The sequence below is a fragment of the Dipteris shenzhenensis genome, chromosome 23 (assembly GCF_047967505.1).
Source record: "Dipteris shenzhenensis isolate YYH24624 ecotype China chromosome 23, Dip_SZ_1.0, whole genome shotgun sequence".
NCBI classification, from domain to species: domain Eukaryota; kingdom Viridiplantae; phylum Streptophyta; class Polypodiopsida; order Gleicheniales; family Dipteridaceae; genus Dipteris; species Dipteris shenzhenensis.
This window is the reverse complement of record NC_141618.1, coordinates 6,217,492-6,236,565: the sequence shown is the minus strand read 5'-3', so window position 1 is coordinate 6,236,565 and position 19,074 is coordinate 6,217,492. Positions and strand designations below refer to the sequence as shown.

Genomic DNA, 19,074 nt, shown 5'->3' with positions numbered 1-19,074 from the left:
TGCCCAGAGGAAGTTTCGTACCAACCGTCGGAGCTGCCCAATGCATCCTCTGTGAAAGCACCAACAGGAGGCAATATACTAGGCAATGGCAAGAAGGACCTGGTTTGCCAATAAGGCGTGACCTACGAGGGAGAGTTTGGCCGAGCTCCAATAGAGAAGCTTGCGCCGAACACTCTCAAGGACCGGGGCAATCTGTTGCTTTGCTGTGATGTCAATACCCACCTGGCATCCGAGGTATCTCGCTGTCTGGCCCCACGGTATTCATCTCAAACCAAAGTCACTCACCCACTCACGGATTTCCTGTGTCTCCTCAAAGCCCGTGAAGAAGTCTATGGATTTCGTCCAGTTGATCCGTGTCCTCGAGGCCTCACAATAGATAGCCAAGGCGCCTCTGACTCTCTCTAGACTCGCTGTGGTGCCCTCAACATACAAGGCCGTGTCATCTGCAAACTCCGAGTCAAGGAGCTTCTCCTCCTGCCTGATTGGGAGCCTCAACCCTGTGAGACCCGCCACCTTTGATCTCAAATAGTAGCCCAGAGCCTCCGCTACAAACAAGAAGACGAAGGGAGCTAGTGGGCAGCCCTGGCGGACCGAGCGAGAGAGAGGAAAGGCCTCGCCTGTGTGTCCTCCGATAATCATTTGACAAGAGCTCCTTGCGTACAGCGCTGAAAGTCCTCTGACCCATCTGTCTGAGAAACTCGATCTCCGCATAGTGCCCTCCAGGAAAGACCACTCCACTCTGTCGTAGGCCTTCTCAAAGTCCACGAGAAGGATGGCCAGTGGCTGTGACTCCTCCCTGGACCAATCCACTGCCTCCCAGAATGTGAAGATGTTGTCTAAGATGCTGCGCGCAAACCCAGTCTGTGTGTCATGGATGATGTCGGTAAGATGAGGCCAGAGGTCTCCGCGGCTGGGCAGACACAGGATAGAGAGAGCAGTCTTCACTTCCTCCCTTGGATAGGGGGAACGGGATGGTTTACACTATTGATCCTCTTCCCTCAGAAGGGATCCTTCGCACTCCGGTGTCTATCTTGCTTCCCAGGAACTCATTTTCAGCCCTGGTAGATGGTTCAAATTTCCCAGAGGAGTTTGTGCCCGCTACTTTTGGGGAGCTAGTGATTGGGTTTCCTATTGACAGGGCTTCTTCTTCAGGTGGCAGGGTTCTTTCCCCTGTTGATTTTCCGCCACTTGGTTCCATTCCTCCCTCCTCGAGTAGGAGGTCTTTCCCTGTTGAGAGGTTTGTTTCCGCCACTAGGTCGGGTAAGGTGTTCCACTCTACATCCTCCTGTCGATGAGGATTAGTAGTTGGAACATACAGAGCCTAGGTGGCATCCCACATCGCTGCCGTAGACAGTTGATCCGGGATCTCAGCTTCATCCAGGTGTTACTGGGGGTTCCATTGATATCTTATTTATTCAAGAGCACAAACTCGATTCTAGAGATTGTGCCAAGTTAGGCAAGTTGCTTTCTCGCCATACTTTTTGGTTGCCTGCCTTGGGCACCAGGGGGGACACTTCTATTTCAGTTTCGCAGTCGGTTCTCCCCTTAGTTGTTGGACACTGAGTCATTATTCCCTCTAGAGCTCCGTGGATTATTCTTTTGATTGGAGGGCGTAAGGTTGGTTTCCTTAACCTGTATGCCTCTAACATTAGAGGGGAACGTGTCCCTATGTGCAAGGATTTGCTCTCCTGGGCCCCCATTGCGGATTCATGGGTGATTGGAGGTGACTTTAAGATGGTTGAGTTACCGTCAGACAAAAAAGGGGGTAGAGAAGGCGGACTTCACTCTTTGGAGAGAGCAGCTTGGGATGCCTTCCTTTTTCACTTCTGTGGTAGAGATACTTGGTTGGACGATGCCTTTCTTATTCAGCCATAGTACCTCCTGTTCTCTTGGTCAAATAGGAGGCAGCAAATGCCTATTCATGCACGCATTGACAGATTCTATGTAGATGATTGGGCACTAGACCGAGGTGGATCGGTATGCATTGCTGCTGGGGTTTCCACTTCAGACCACTTTCCTGTTGTGCTGGCTATCTCAAAGTCTCACTTGAGAGGCCGGTTTGCCAGCATCAGAATTCCAGATGCCTTTTACACAGAGGAGGACCTTACAGAGGCAGCCTTGCAGATATGGGTTTCTCATGTCCAGGGTGGGCAGCCATATCCATCACATGTAGCTGCTGCCCTTTCTGGTATTAGCGACTTCTACCGCTCAGTTGCTTGTACCAAGAGACGAGATATTATCAGACGTGAGATTGGTGTTCGCCAGCAGTTGGCAGCTTTGCAAAGGGAAGAGCAAAACGGCCTTTAGATGCTTGGATTTAGGAGCGCCTTGCTGCAGCAAGGGCTCATCAGTAGATATTGCTTGATCAGAGAGCAGAGTATGCCTTTCATGCACGGGAGTCCTTCTGGATTCAGATGGGTGGTAGAGTCAATAAACACTTTTTCTCTACTCTTGGCCCTAGACATAGTAGAGAGAGTGTATCCCAGCTTATTGACTCACATGGGGTTTTATAGACAGAGCCTGATGATGTCGTACGCATAGCTTCAGATTTCTATGCCACCCTTCTTACTGCTGATCTTGAGACACATGATAGAGAGGATGCTAGACAGGCTATTTGGCAGAGCATCCCTGTGTTGGTGAATCCGGGTATGCATGTTTTGCTCGATGCACCTTTCACCAACACAGAGTTCAGGACTGCACTTTCAGCCCTTCACAAGGGCAAGTGCCCAGGTTCGGATGGCCTCACCCCGTCTTTTTTCATTGCATTTTGGGATATGATTGGAGACTACATTACTTCAGCCCTACAGGCCATTTGGGACTCTAGCGAGATGCCTGGGTCGCTTACAGAGGGTCTCATCCACCTTATCCCAAAAGGAGGTTGCAGAAATTTAGTGTCCCAGTGGAGGCCTATCACACTTCTGGGGACTCGTTACAAGATTCTGGCCAAGGCAATCAGCCTCCGATTGCAGCCCCTTCTCCTTGATCTTATTCATGACACTCAGACGGGATTTGTGCATGGTAGAAGCATTTTTTATAACATTTTCTCTTTCTGGGAAGCTTCAGAGTGGGCCATGCAGAGTGGCTAGAATCTAGCCATTCTACTTTTGGATTTTGAGAAAGCTTATGACAGAGTAGATTGGGGTTTTTTGGAGGGCACCCTTCTATGCTTTGGCTTAACTGATGCTTGGATCAGAGGTGTTTCCTCTTTGTACAGATCAGCCCACAACCAGGTACTTATTGGTGGGGTAAGGGGTGAGAGATTTCAGATTTCGAGATCAATCCGTCAGGGATGCCCCCTTGCTCCTTTCCTTTTTTTGTTCGTGGCCGAAGCTATGAGTATCTATGTTAGATCTCAAGCTGACATCTTTGGGCTGAGACTTCCCATCAGAAGGGAAGAGGAGCTACTTGACAGTGAGTTGGCAGATGACACACAGCAGTTTACTTGGATGCCACTCCACAGACGCTCACTTCTTTCAGGACAACATTGGATTTATTTTGCTTGGCGGCAAGGGCGCAGATAAATTGGCATAAATCCAATGGCTTTTGGATCAATGATGAGGACACTCCAGTTTGGGGGCTTGACATAGGATTCACTTGGGTTCAGAGGGGTGTGCCTATCAGGTATTTGGGCTGCCACGTTGGCTTGGATATTTCTTCCACGCAGCAGTTTGCTCCCGTTTTGGAGAGCATCAGGAGGAAGCTTCTTTTTTGGAGCTCAGCCAAGTTGGATCTTCCCTCTAGAGTTGTGGTGGTCAACCAAGTCCTCTTGGCCACGGCCTGGTTTGTGTTTGTTCATGCTGGTGCCGTTCTAGAGATTGCATCATTCAGCTCAGAAGACCGATCAGAAATTTTCTTTGGAGTGGGCTTGATGGCACAACAGATGCCTTAGCTAGGGTGGCTTGGGAGACCCTCATCCTCCCTACACAGGAAGGCGGTCTCAATATTATTGATCCAGATTTACAGTGCAAAGCTTTACTTTGCAAGATGGTGGTGCGGGGACTTATGCCAGGGCAGGAACCGTGGAAGGACTTTCTTATTAGCAGCATACAGAGGTGCACACCTTCTTCAGGAGGAGACTGGATGAGCAGTGTTAGGTGGATCTTCACCACGGCACACCTCAGATCACCTTCGTCCCCTCTCATGGTTGCCATTTTGAAAGCTTGGGCCAGTTTTAGAAGCACTCTTCGGAGGATTCCTCCTTCCTCTCGTGAAGAGATTGATAGGCAACCCATCGTGTGGAATGACAGTATTTTAGATGATCATGGCAGACCACTGGGTGCCTCACTCTACATGCAGTGGTCCAGGTGCGAGAGGGGACCTGCATCATCTATGGGGTCTTGGAAAGCTTTCCGAAGGCTTCCAGAGGAGACCAAATCAAGGTTGACAGGACATCTCAGAGGGAGTGCAGGGAGGATCTTGCAGATTGAGGCAGCCCTTCCAGAGGTTTGGGTAGACACAGATGATATGCCACTCACTTCCTCCACTTGGGCAGGTACTTTTACGAGAGGCGGTGTTCTGCTTCAAGTTTTGGCCTTTCGAGATGCACAGGAGGATGCTTTAGTTTTTAGTGTCCAGGATGGTGGCAGATTGCTCAGGTCCACAGAGGACATCTTGCTTGAGTCTGCTTTTCAGCCTATCAGGGTTGTAGGTCTTTTGGTGCAGGGATCAGATTCAGAGTGGTTCGTAGACCCAGACCCCCGGCTACTCTCCACCGGGTCTTGGAGGCTCTGGTTCTTTGGGGGAGTTCCCATCAGGTATTTGCAGTGGGACCTCGGAGAGTGGGAGTGGATTGACGCAGGGCATCGAGAGAATAGCATCCCCTTCTTTCATTACACGGTCAGTAATGGCAGGACATTTCAGCTCAGTAGTAGAGGTTGGAGACCTTCCAGAGTTCCTCATTGGGAGACATTTGATATCACTGCGGATCTGCAGAGGTGCTTCTGGAGGAGACTCTGGAAATCCCACAGGAATAGGAAGATCACTATCTTCTTTTGGCTCTCTATCCATGGTGGGATTGCAGTGAACCTTTGGAGGTCCAGGTTCGGAACCGACCCTACTTGCCCTCGCTACCTCTCTGCTTCGGAGACTATTCAGCATTGCTTATGGGATTGCAGACAGGCGAGGATGATTTTTTTATTTTTTATTGCAAAAAGAGACTTCTAGTAAGTATTAAAGAAAAACTGTTAGAGCAAGCTCCATATGGGATACATCATGCAATGCACGAAAAGCTCAAGAGCCAAAAAGAAAGGATTGAGGGTGATAGTGCCATCTCAATCCGGTAGAAACCTCCGAGAAAAAGGGAGAACCCCTCCACACTCGAAGAAATATAGTCCTTCTAGAAGAGGCTACCCGTGAAGAGCCCTGCATGCTAGCCCATATGGCTATCAAAGTGTGAACCGTGTCAGTCCAAATACCCGTGAACACCTGTAATGGGTGTATCTGGGTGCCATCCAAGGCCTCAGTACATCTGGCTCTCCAAATGTGCCAAGAGGAAATGCTAGCCAAAATCTCCCAAGAGGTGTCCACTGAAACATGAGAAGCTCTGAAGGGAGTAAGTGGTACATCCTGCAGAGAGCAGGGCTCTATCACCTGCCGGCTGACCGAGATTGCCCAAGAAGAAGGCTCACCCTCATAAAACACCTGGGGCCCGGTAAGAGAGAACCATGCGACCGAGCCCCAAGTCATGAAGAAAGGGGAAGTGTGAAAGATTCTAAGTATCTGAGCAACCCCTTTCCAAACAGTCCTCGCCTAACTGCAGTCCCAAAGGCAATGTCGCACTGACTCCTTTGCAAAAAGACATCGAGGACAAGTGGGATCAGCCCCAAATCGTGATCTCCACAGGTTCACTGCAATCCCTCCATGAATAGAAAGCCAAAAAAAAAGAGTGATCTTTCTATTTATGAGGGATTTCCAGAGCCTCCTCCAGAAATTTCTACGCAAGTCTGCGGTGATGAAGAAGCTTTCCCAATGGGGGGCTCTGGAGGGAATCCAACCCCTACTGTTCAGCTGAAACCTTGTGGCATTACCAACCGTGAAACGAAAGAAGGGAATCCCCCTCTCTCGGTGCCCATGATCTATCCATTCCCACTCTCCTGGGTCCCACTGCAAGCACCTGATAAATGCACCTCCATATAACCACAACCTCCAGGATCCCAAGGCGGGGTCTAAGTACCACTGCAAGCCCGCTCCATGGTCCACAAAACCAGCAATCCTGACAGGCTGAAAGGCGACCTCAAGAAGAATGCCATCCTTGGATGTAGAAAGTAAACCTCCATCCCCAACATCAAAGACCAGTGCATCTTCCCCGAGACCTCGGAGAGCGATCACCTGTAAAGGAACTGATGTGCTCGAAAAAGCCCCCATCCAAGTGGTGGAAGTAATAGGCAGCTCAACTGTCCATTCCACCGGGATGGCTGCATCTATCTACTGAATCCTACGTGCTACCCCTCTGAGGTGACTCACAGACTGCAGTCTCTGATCCTTAGGTAGCCTGATAAAAGATTTCCAAGTGCCTACTGTGTAGGCGGGGCCTCTCTCCCATTTAGACCACTACATGTAATGGGAAGTGCCCAGTGGTCTGGCATGCTCGTCAAGAATACTATCATTCCAAATGATCGGCTGCCTGTCAATCTCTTCGACGGTAGAAGGTGGAATCCTTCGAAGAGTGTTCCTGAAGCTCCCCCAAGCTTTCAGGATGGCAGTCATGAGAGGAGAGGCAGGAGATCTGAGAGGGGCTGATGTGAAAATCCAGCGAGGGCTGTCCACCCAATCATCTCCCAAGGTTGGTGTACAAGCCTGAATGCGTCCAAAAAAGAAATCCTTCCAAGGTTCATGCCCAAGCATGAGTCCCCTCACCACCACCTTACAAAGCAATGCCCTACACTGCAAGTCCGGGTCAATGACATTAAGGCCCCCTTCACATGTAGGGAGAATAATAGTCTCCCAGGCCACCCTTGCTGCAACATCTGCTGTGCCATCAAGTCCACTCGATAAAAAATCCCTGACTGGTCCGATGAGCTGAGTGATGCAACCAGCAAGAACACACAAACCAGGAGGTGGCCAAGAGAACCTTCACTACCACAACTCTAGATGCAAAGTCGAGTTTGGCAGAGCTCCAGAATAGGAGCTTTTTCCTTAGACTTTCTAGTACTGGGGCAAACTGCTGTGCTGGAGAGATGTCCCATCCTACCTGGCATCCCAAATACCTGATAGGAACACCCCTTTGAATCCAGGATAAACCAATGTCAACTCCCCAGCCTGGAGTGTCCTCATCACTGATCCAAAAGCCAAAGGATTTATGCCAGTTAATGTCTGCCCCTGCAGCTGAGCAAAAAATATCCAAGGCTGTCCGGAAAGAATCAAGTGACTGCAAGGAGGCCTCAATAAAAATAGCAGTGTCATCAGCCAACTCACAGTCCAAAAGCTCCTACTCCTGTCTCAAGGGCAATCTCAGCCCAAAAAGCTCAGCTTGAGCTCTAAGAAAGATACTCATAGCTTCTGCCACAAAAAGAAAGAGGAAGGGGGCTAGAGGGCATCCCTGACGAACTGATCTGGAAATCTGAAACCTGTCACCCCTCACCCCTCACCTATGGGCTGATCTGTAAAGGGAGGCCACCCCTCTGATCGAAGCATTTGAAAATCCAAACCGTAGAAGAGTGCCCTCAAGAAAACCCCAATCTACTCTGTCATAGGCTTTCTCGAAGTCCAAGAGTAAAACTGCTAGCCTCTGCCCACTCTGCATAGCCCACTCTGTGGCTTCCCAAAAGGAAAAGATATTATCAAAAATGCTCCTGCCATGCACAAAGCCTGTCTGAGTATCATGGATGAGGTCTGGAAGAAGGGGCTGTAGTCGGATGCTGATCGCCTTGGCAAGGATTTTGTAAAGAGTGCCCAAGAGAGTGGGATACAAAATTCCTGTTGCCACCTTTTGGGATAAGGTGAATGAGTCCCTCGGTCAGTGAGTCAGGCATCTCACCCGAGTCCCAAATGCCTTGCAGGGCTGAAGTAATATGATCACCTATCATATCCCAAAAGGCTATAAAAAAAGGAGTAAGACCATCGGAACCAGGGCATTTGCCCTTATGAAGGGCAGAGAGAGCAGTCTTGAATTCTATGTAGGTAAAGCGTGCATCAAGTGAGCATAACATCTCTGGGGTGACCAACACAGGTAATCTCTGCCAAACTTCATCTCTAGCCACCTCTCTGGCCTGTGAGTTCGGATCTGCGGAAAGAAGGGAGGTATAAAAATCTATCGCTAAATGCATGACGATTTCCGGATGGGACTACAAAACGCCGTCAGAGTCAATAAGCTGCCTGACACTCTCTCTACTATGTCTGGGGCTAAGTGTAGAGAAAAAGTGTTTATTGACTCTCCCTCCCATCTATATCCAAAAGGACTCCCATGCATGGAAGTCATACTCTGCTCTCTGATCAAGCAAGGTCTGCAAGTGAGCCCTTGCCGCAGCAAGGCGCTCCTGTATCCAAGCATCTGATGGTCGTTTCTGCTCCTCCCTCTGAAGGGTTGCCAACTGCCGGCAGATACCGATCTCTCGCCTGAGTACCTCACCTCGCCGAGCACTAGCAACGGAGTGATAGAAGTCGCTGATACTGTCAAGTACTGTGGCCACATGTGAAGCACCGGCCACCCCCCCTGCATATGAGAAATCCAGATCTCCAACACTGCCTCTGTGAGAGTCTCATCCGTGTATAAGGCGTCTGGGATCCTGATACTGTGAGACCGTCCTCTCAGATGAGGCTCTGAAATGGACAAAATTACCGGAAAATGGTCTGAAGTGGAAACACCGGGTGCAATGCAAACCGTCCCCCCTCTATCAAGAGCCCAGTCACCCACATAGAATCTGTCAATCCGAGCATGGATAGGCATCTGCACCCTATGGTTCGACCAAGAAAACAAAAGTGACTGAGACTGGACAAGAAATGCATCATCTGACCAAACATATTTGCCACTGAACTTGAACAAGAAGGCATCCTAGGCTGCTCTCTCAAGGGAGTGGATACCACCTTCTCTGCCCCCTTTCTTTTCAGGAGGTGACTTCAACCATGTTGAAGTCACCTCTAATAATCCATGAATCCGCAATGTCAGCCCACGAGAGCAACTCTTTCCAAAACAAAACACGGTCCCCTCTGTTGTTCGGAGCATAAAGTTTGAGGAAACCAACCTTACGTCCGTCAATCAGAAGCAAAACACACTGGGCCCTGGAGGGGGTTATGGTACCGTGTCCAATGACCAGAGGGAGAATAGAGTCTGAAACTGAAATGCCTGTACCTCCTCTGGTTCCCAAGGCAGGAAGCCAAAAAGTCCGGCCTGAGAGCAACTTACCTGACTTGCAGCAATCTCTGATATCCAGTTTGTGTTCCTGAAGAAAAAGAATGTCTAGGGAACCACCTGAAACACCTGGATGGAGCTAATTCCTGATCAGCTGTCTGCGACGGCGATGAGGGATGCCGCTCAATATGGTAACCCAGAGATCTCCGCCCTCTAGCGAAGTGTGCCCCCTTCTAGGGTCTCGAGAAGGATCAACTCTGGGAGGGACTCCGAGCTCTCCACCACCAGTCTGATCCTGGGGACTCCATCATCTGCTAGAACGGAGGCGGTCATGCCAAATGCCCGACCAATGGAAGGGAAGATGGATCGATACTCCTTGGGGAGCCCTGGGAAGCGGAGTGTAACCAAAAACCATGGAACATGGTGTGTCATATCCATGTCCTTCACTGTGAACCCATGATACCAAGGAAAGAGGTAGACAAGGTGCGGGCCAAGGAGTATGCGGCTCTGCTCCACAAGTATCGAGGCGGTGTCAGGGGAGCTCAACTGGATGAGAAAAACGCCTCGTCCATAGATGATGACCTCCTGGATGTGGTCGCCCTCTAATGTCAAGCTCGCCTAGATCCACTCTCGCACTTGTCTCCGTGTAGACGCGAGGTCCACAATTCTGCCCACAAGCGCCTTGTCTTGGAGGGACTACACTGCCTGCTATACCTGTTGCTTGTCAGCTAGGGAAAGAAGAACCTTGACGGTTGAGGGAGTCGAGGGTGCTGCCATAGAGCCCCTCTGACCAGACCAAAGGTCACCACCAAGATTTTCTTTCACCGTAACAAACACGAATGCTCCCTCTGTAGGGAGGCAAGTGAGAAAAGGAAAAGAAAGAAGGACGGCGAGGCGAGGCGAGGTGGAGAGGCGGAGGAGAGAGAAGGAGAGGGTGGCAGGGAAAGTAGAGGGGAGGAGAGAAGGAGGGAGCAAGGGGGAGGAGGAGGAAGGAATGAAGCAGAGGAAGGAGGGCGGGAGAAGAGGAGAAGAAGAAGGGGGGGGGAGGCGGAATAGCGAGGGGGGCGCGTTGGCGGGAGGGCAGAAGGGCGAGAGGAGGTGCCGGGCGGCAAGGAGGGGAATGGGAGGCTAGGAGGGGGAAGGAGGGGTGGAGTGGGGGAGAAGGCAGGGTGGGGGGCGCAGGCCGCACGGCGGGGGAGAAGCAAGGGAAGGTGGCGCGGAGGAGAAGGCAGGGCGGACGGGGCGAAGCAGGGAAGGCAGGGTAGAGCGGAGAGGGAGGAGGGGCGAGGCGGGAGGGCGAGGGCGAGGTCGAGGGCAAGGCAAGGAGGAAGGGTGACGAGGAGGAGGGGGCAACAGGCGGAGCAAACAAGAGCCGCGGGCAGCCTACAGGCCACTGCGGGGAGCGGGGGGGAGCTCACCGAGCAGCTCCTTCATTCCCTAAATGATGGAGGTGCAATAGCTTTTGAGGCAAGGTAGAAGAGTGGTAAAAGGAGGCAATGACGTGGAAATGAAGTGGAGAGGTGGCTTTGCACGAGGAAGCTACGATTTACGTGGAGCCAATGCTGCAATACGTGGGGACTTGGCTCATTACATGGGTGGCATGAAGACATTTCCAAAAAACGAGTCAACGCTGCGATTGGAAAAGGGGGAGCGCAGATTGTAGAGAAGGAGAGAGAGGCTTTATAGAAAGCGGGAGAGAAGGTGATCAATCTAGGATTTTGGAGAAGAGGAAGAAGAGTGCGCTGATTATTCGACGCTAGTGATCTATGTTGCTTGTGCGCTGATTGTGAGAGAGAGCCTTTGCTTGCTTGAGGCGTACATATGAAGCTGACCCTCCTGCCAATGGGATTTTGTCGTTGGTTCTTGAGGAGTTGCTGATCGGCTTTTCTTGAGGTGAACGAGAATTTGAGGAGAAGAGCCAGAGGATTGCGCAAGAGACTGCTCATACACTAAGGAGAGGTTGTTGTGTACATGAAGACAACACTGAAAGGGAAGCTGCCCATAGGTGTGGACAAGGAAGGGTGAAGACATGTTCGAGTGAAGTCTGGAGGATCTTGGATGATCTGCAGGAGTTGTGGCTCATTCCTATTGCTTGTGGTACCACAGATGTGCATTGTTCCCGCCTGACTGTGTCTTGTTCATTGTGTCATTTGTGCCATCTCGATTGAGAGTCTTCCTAGCGTCTTTGTGCTTGTTTGCAGCTCGTTGAGGGTATCATCTCAAGTCACTATGGTCCGGGTACATGCTCTGGGCGTTGTGCATTTGATCTATTCCTATTGGAGCCCATATTGCTAGTCTGATCCCATAGAAGTCCCGACCTCATCTATAGAGCTAATTGAGTTATGGTGATTGCTGGTTGTTTTTTTTCTCTCCTTTTGCTTTCATGAAAGTTACTCCTGGTTGTCTGAGGCATGACCATGCATGCTGAACTAGTTAACATTTCCATGGAATGAAAGAGAGTTGCTTCCGCCTTGGTTCTTTATTAGCTCACTTTGAGCTGTTTTTTCCTCATGCATTGCATGATGTATTCCCGCATTTGAGCTTGCTCTAGCGGTTTTGAATCATACTTAATGAAGTAATTTTCTTGAAAAAAAAAAGAAAAAAGAGAGTTGCTTCACACCCGTCCTGTCTTCGGTTGCATAGGCTCTTCACTAGTTTCACTACCACTTTTCTTTCATCATCGTTTGGGCATTGACATCTCCGCGAAGCAGCAGATAGCCCCGGTCCTTGAGAGCGTGAGGCGCAAGCTTCTTTACTGGAGCTCAACCAAACTCTCTCTGGCAGGCAGGGCCTTGGTGGCTAACTAGGTCCTGTTGGCCACAGCCTAGTATGTAGCCTCTTTGCTGGTGTTTTCACAAAGGTTGCATGGGACAGTTGAGACGCTTGGTGCGTAACTTCCTTTGGGCAGGATTAGAGTTGTGTCGCAGACAGTGATACTACCATAGGCACAGGGAGGCCTGGGTATTATAGATCCAGAGATGCTTTGCAGAGGGCAAGTTGATGGTTAGGGGTCTCACTCCAAGCATGGAGCTGTAGAAACTTCTCCTGTAGCGCGGTCTCTTGAGGAACACCCCCCGCATAGGTGGTCAGTGGCAGCCGTCCCACAGGTGGATCTTTTCGGAGGCCCCTCTCATAGGGAAGGGCTCACCCCTAATGAGGAGTATCTTGAGGATGTGGCAGCAGATCTCAGGAGGTCTCATCCGAGTCAGCCCCCGGTACACGGAGGAGTTTGCATGCTAGTTGCTTATCTGGCACCCGGAGGTCAGAGACCAAGATGGTTTGATGCTAGGGCAGCGGCTACACATTGGTTGGGCACAATGGGACAAAGGGCCGCTGGCTTGCTCCCAGCGGACATGGTCTAGACTCCCAACAGAGGCAGAGGCACGATTGGAGGTCCTTTCTCATCTGAGAGGGGCCGCCAGAGGATGGTGGAGATAGAGGCAACTATTCCGGACTCTTGGAGGGAGGGACTGCAAGTTTTCACTCCGGCACACTGGTTAGGATAGTTCTCTAGGACGGGTGTACCTCTGAGGATTCAATTGTGCCCGCAGTCGCCAACTCCCACAAGCGCGCGGTTCTATGATGTGGGACCGAGCAGACTACTATAGCCTTGGATCATAGGGGATCAGGAGATGGACAGGGTGTTCGGCCAGGTGGGTTGGCAGAGGGTCAAAGTAGTGGGACGTTTGGACAGGGAGTGGTCGATCAACCCTTCTTGCATCACAGACCTAGATGCCCCCCGCTAGAGACTATGGTTATGGGAGGGACGCCCTCTCAGCGAGATACAATGGGACCTCGGAGAGTGGTTATGGCCGTTCAGAGCAGGTCTCTCAGAGAGAGTGGAGGAGGTGCCTTTCTTCTCAAACACCACGCGGATAGGACGTCACATCCAGATGGACGCAATGGCCTGGACCCCTTCGCAGGAGAGACACTGGAGTGCGCAGCAGTTGCCTAAGGAGGTGAGATCCAGATTTTGGGCCCGCCTGTGGTCTAGCTTGCGTCCACAGAAGATATCATATTTCTTCTGGATGGTCACACACGGTGGTCTCCCACAGTGGGCCCGCGACTTGAGCAGATGCGGTGGATGGTAGCTACCATAGATGTACAGTCGAGCTATGGAGACTATTCCTCAGTGCTTATGGAGCTGCCCAGTAGCTCAGAGGATCTGGCTCAGAGCGCTTCGGATTGTGGCACAGCTTCAGAGCATGTAGAGAGATGTCACGTGGGGTATGGCAGCTTGGCTTACAGAGGGGGGCTACGCCTTCTCCATAAACACAGTCTCTCCAGCTTACCAGATACAAGGTCGGAGCATTCACAGCATTGAGCTTCACTTGGCTACTCCCCCCCCTTCTCACCATCCCCCTCAGTCGAGAGAGGATAGTGTCTGGGAGACGGTGGCCAACATCACATCTTGGAACATCTGGGTGGCCCACTGTTACAGCTGGGTCATGGGCCAACACCATGTTCCTCCGACGGCTACGCTGGTTGCCATTTGGCAGGATATAATTTATACACTGCGATCCATTTGGGAGCACGGCATTCCAGATTCTCGAGCTACTGACGATACGCGGGCACGTTTCTGCAAGGCTTGGCCTGTAGGTGTATTTTATGATCTCACGCCGCGAGGGATTCACTGGCTGTATAGTCCACCACCGTGGTTGTTAGCCCCTGTTACAGAGAATCCCTAGGCAGTGAGGTGGGATCTCTGGCAACAGGCGGGATTTCTTTCAGCCCGTTTTGTTTTTTGCCACGATTGGCACCTTTTCGGTTTTGCCAATTTGTATGGTTGGATTTTAAGCATTAATAGAAGTTCCTTTTCTCTGTAAAAAAAGAAAGCCTGCTGGAAGAAACAAAGTAAGTTGGTAGGGGAGGGAAATTGAAGCGCTCTGCCAACGGAGGGAGAGCCCCCCTGAGCTTTGGCCTCTGTAGAGTGTATCGTCCATCTCATCCTGAGATGATGTTTCTGAAAGTCTGAATCCCACACATTGAGTGCCCATCGCCGAGAGCAGCCCGTTTTGCGCCCCGCTAGTTTCGGCCAAGATATACTTCAAAGTTTTTATGCCGAGTGTGGATTTGATCTTTTAAAACTGCTTGGAGCGTTCATCGCTGCTGGGCATGCGATCCTTCGGCCATGATATATAGTGAAATCGCTTGAAAATCTCTTGGACGAGGGCAGGCCTTTCGGCGATGTGGATGAGATCCATAGCCGGCTCAAATGAGCAGCCGCAACTGGGATCTGCACAAACAGGTCACCCCCGAAGGTATAATTTCGCGTGTAGTATTGCGGACTGCGTTCTCATTGACGAACGTATTTTGGGCTTTCGGTGTTCTGGCACGGAAGAGGCGCCGTTCCCTGTAACCTGCTGATCGAGTGAACAAACAAGCAAGTTCCAGGACAGACGATTTGTCTACATCGCTAGTGGGACACACTGGAATTTACTCTGTCTTCTGAAAATCTACATAACACTTGAAAGGATTAACAGAATCACAGACTCAAAAGATGACAACTAAAGCCGGGTGCATTGGCTTGCAGCGGAAAGAGATTGTGATGCAACTGCTTTCTAAAGGCCTTGGAACTCAAAAGAATATAGTGGGATCATAATCTATTGACAATATAGAAAAGGGGAGCACTAATTGGAGTGTATCAACACTCAAGTAACGCCATGTTGTGCCATTCAATACAAGCAGCTTCTTTCACAGTGTATGGGTCTGCGGGTGCATGGTAGTGGTCACATCAAAGCAAGCATCTTGTTGGACAGAGGGGGAAGGCAATATGCCGGTGGGCAGGAGGGAGAAATGCACAGGTATTCTGCTGTCGGTGGCGGTAGTGGAGGTGGAAACAACACAATGAGTGGAGTTTTAAAGGACACTACTCATTGTGATCTAGGTTTTTCGACACCACCAACCTTTCCCTCAACATCAAGGTGATCCTCTTCTTGTCTTTCACGAGGAGAAGAGCCCAGAATGGAGTGCACACATTACCATGGCTGTTGGGCAAGGTGCTGGGGCAGTGGACTCATATCAGATGGGCACAATGGGATAGGGGACCGGCAAGATCCTTTGGGACATGGAGACGACTTTCTACAGAGACAGAGACCCACAGGCAAGCCCTCTCCCACCTCCGAGGAGAAGGTATCAGAATGCAGGAGGTTGAGGCGGCGATCCCGGACTCCTAGTGGGAGGGACTAGGGACCCCCTGGACCCCCTGTTGCTGGCCATGACAGTTTTCGTCGCGGATAGGGGTACCACTTCGGATACTCTTTTTTCGAGAGTCTCTTGGTTTCCCCCAGTCTCATTTCTATCGGGTGGGACCCAGAGGATCATTGCAGGAAGAGTCAGAGATGGATGAGGAGACAGAGGTGGACCTAGAGGACCTGGAGTGGCAGAGGGTCAGGATTGTGAGTCGCTTGGGCAAGACTTGGTACATCGATCCCAGAGGGAGGGGTGTGGCGCCTTTGGATCCCATCATCTTATCGACCCCAGAAGGAGGGGTGTGGCACCTTTGGATTTGGGAGGGCAGACCCTTGTGTGACATTCAGTGAGACCCAAGGGAGTGGTTTTGGTCTGCCTGCATAGGGCACTCCGACCAAATAGAGGAGGTCTCCTTCTTGTATACCACGTGCAATGGGCGTCATCTACAACTGGAGGCAGCAACATGGTCCCCTTCGAGGGAGCGCTACTAGCTAGAGCAAGATGTCCCGAGAGGGGTCATAGGCCGATTTTGGCCCTGCCTCTGGGCGAGTTTGTGCTTGCAGAAGATCTCGTACTTCTTTTGGCTGTTGGCACCTAGGAGTCTGCCCATCGGCCCCTGGCTAGAGAGATGCGGATTGATGGCAGATGCACTGGTTGTGGGGATGGAGTTTTGGAGACCATCCAGCATTGTCTTTGGGGCTGCCTTGCTGCACAGAGGATTTAGTTAGCAGCCCTCAGGATTATTGCTAGCATGCAAAGGATGGTGGCCTAGCTCATGGAGGGGGGCCATGCCTTTGCGATCGACCTTGTCACGCCGGCTTACAGGATACATGGACAACAGGTTTCTCGGATCGAGATCCATGACGCACTTCAGCCCACCCGCTCATGCCCACCAGCTCTCCCGGAGAATAGTGTTTGGGAGACCGCCATCTCTAGCATCACAGCCTGGAATGTCTAGGTGGCCAGATGCAGTAGGGTGATGGGGGACCTATCGATCTCTCTGACGGCTACTCTGTAACCATTTGGTAGGATATCATCTTCACATTGCGCGCCATTTGGGAGCGTGAAACTCCAAGCTCGAGAGCGACTATCGAGAGGCGGGAGCGCTTCAACCAGACATGGCCGGCAGGAGTTTTCTACACCCTTTCCGCGAAGGGTACTTGTTGAGCATATAGACCACCAACATGGTTGCTAGCTCCCGTTTCGGAGTCTCTATAGGCGATGAGCCGTGAGTTCCGAAAACGGATGGTTGTTTCTTGTAGCTGGCAACCGTTTCTTTTCTCTGGTTTCATTGACAGCTCCTATTGGAAGCTGGTTGTATGGTTTTTCCAAGCATTAATAGAATTTACTTCTTGAAAAAAAAAAAACAAAATAAAAGACCTATCACCTAAAAGGGGCATCCAAGTGCCAAAAAGGATCCCTCCATTTGATAGGTCTACGCTGTCCACCACCATCTGTTGGTCTACTCAAGAGGGATAGCTAGATCCATGTATACAGTCTTTCTATTGCCTCCTCCGACATATCATACCGAATGAGCTCTCTAGTCCTTAGGAAAGTCTTTAAAGCCCATTGATGATCCCATCGGTGTGGTGAGACCTCTCTCCCACTTGGACCACTGCATTTACCTCGAGGCTCCAAGAGGCAAACCATATCATAAAGTTGATGCATTCCACGTGATAGGCTATATACAAATCTGTTCTTGGTAGAGGGAAGAATTTGGATCAAGGAGCATTTGAAGCTCCTGCTCACAATGGTTGCAATAAGCTGCGATGGAGGCAGCATAATGATGGAGGCCTATCAGAGCTCCCCATTGTGAGAATTTTCAGTTTGCAAAAACCCTTTTGGAAGAGACTCCATAAATCCATCACGAATAGAAAAGTAAATGTTTTCTTTTGGTTTTTTATTCATGGAGGGATTGCAGCAGTGAACCAGTGGAGGTCCATGCTCACAGCAGATTCCAATATGTATTTTTTCCTTTATGCTAAGGACTCTATTAAACACTGCTTATGGGACTGTAGACAAGCGAGGATCATCTGGAAGGAGATTGCTAGATAATTGAGCACCTTTATGCATTCTGCTTTATTCATGACCTGGTGTTTGGTAGCTTGTTGGCTCTCTCCTTCGGAGCCCTAGGTGTTTTACGAGAGACATGACTCTTCCTGGGCTCTTTCAGTGCGACAACATATGGTTGAGTCATGTTATCTAGATGACATTCCTGGCTCTCCATACATACTTGTGCATGCCTCTATGCCTCTGTGCATACTTCATGAGAAATTCTAGCAAGCATATCAGCATGGAATGTTTGGAGATCCAGATGCACAGAGGCTTTGGATGGTTCTCGGGTCCATCTTGCACACACATTGGCTAGTATTTGGATAGATACACTACACACATTAGTGTCCATTTGGGGGAGCATGCACCCCAGGGGTCTTCACGAGCAGCCTCTACCAGGAGGATTATTTTCTTTAGGGAGTGGAGTGCCTTCCCCTTCTTCTGAAGCCCCCCACATGGTTGAGGTCGCACTTTCAGACTCAGCCTTGGATTTTCTCTAGCTCTCTCTCATGGGATTTTGATTTGCCCTATTAGGGTATTTGTTTTCTCAATCCTCTCATGATGTACTTTTTCCTAGAGCTGTGCTCTCGGAGTTTCTTTCATACTTAATAGAAGCCTTTTATTTTATACTTAATAGAAGTGATTAATCTTCTGAGTTTTGTACAATTCGAATGTTTCAGTCCCTCCTAGCTGGCTGCATGTTGAGTACTAAGTAGAGATTAGCACTAAGAAGCTTGCATTCGTCCCATGTAGTAGGAGGGGTCTCCTGCATTGCTGCTCTGGAACAAAATGATTGTACCTAGTGGGAAGTGGAGCTCACGACAAGTCAGAAGGATGTATAAATTAAAGGAACATCACACTTTGGGTCACATCTGGCTGAGCACCCTAATCTCATCTACGTTCCTTGAGTAGTTGGTCTCTGTGTTGTACGGCCTCATTAATGAAATCAAAGAAAGTCTATGATCTAGGTGAGACAAGATGTAGCCGCTCAAATCTCCTCCACTCTGTCCTTAGGAGATCACTCCCCCAAAAGGGTGCTGCATACATGGCAGCTGGCCGCACTAATGTGTTGAAAGCTAGTGTGGATCCTGAAAGTGTGTCGTGAAGCATTGGCTCTCTATCCGGGCCAAATCACTCTGCCCTCGTGTGAGTGCTGCACGAGTCATCGTGAAAATGCGTCCTGTGAAGACTTTGCTCCCAAATATGTGTAGGATTGCACTATCTCCACTGGCTCATCATGGTAGTGAAGCTGAGTCGGCAGAGCACTACGTATGAGGTGTTGAATACCATAACCTTGGTCATCAGAAGGTTGATTGTCAGGTCTCTCTCTTTGCCAAACACCTCTAGGACTATGCCATCAGCGTATAGCAATATCTGTATGATGAGATCAGCCAGTAATGATCCCTCATCCCTTGGGCGGTCTATGAAGGATGCGATCTCATTGATGAAAAGTACGAAGAGAATCGGTGAGAGGGGTTGACCTTGCTTCACCCCGATCGTGCTCTCGACCCAACCCAATAGAACACCTAGAGCACGAACTCTAC

The 19,074-nt window shown here is 50.3% G+C and overlaps 1 protein-coding gene across 1 annotated transcript in view; it reads right to left on the bottom strand.

Annotated features, from left to right (window-relative positions):
• Nucleotides 1-19,074, bottom strand: part of LOC147886916 (uncharacterized) — a 379,240-nt gene that overhangs the window by 177,814 nt on the left and 182,352 nt on the right. The window lies entirely within an intron of this gene.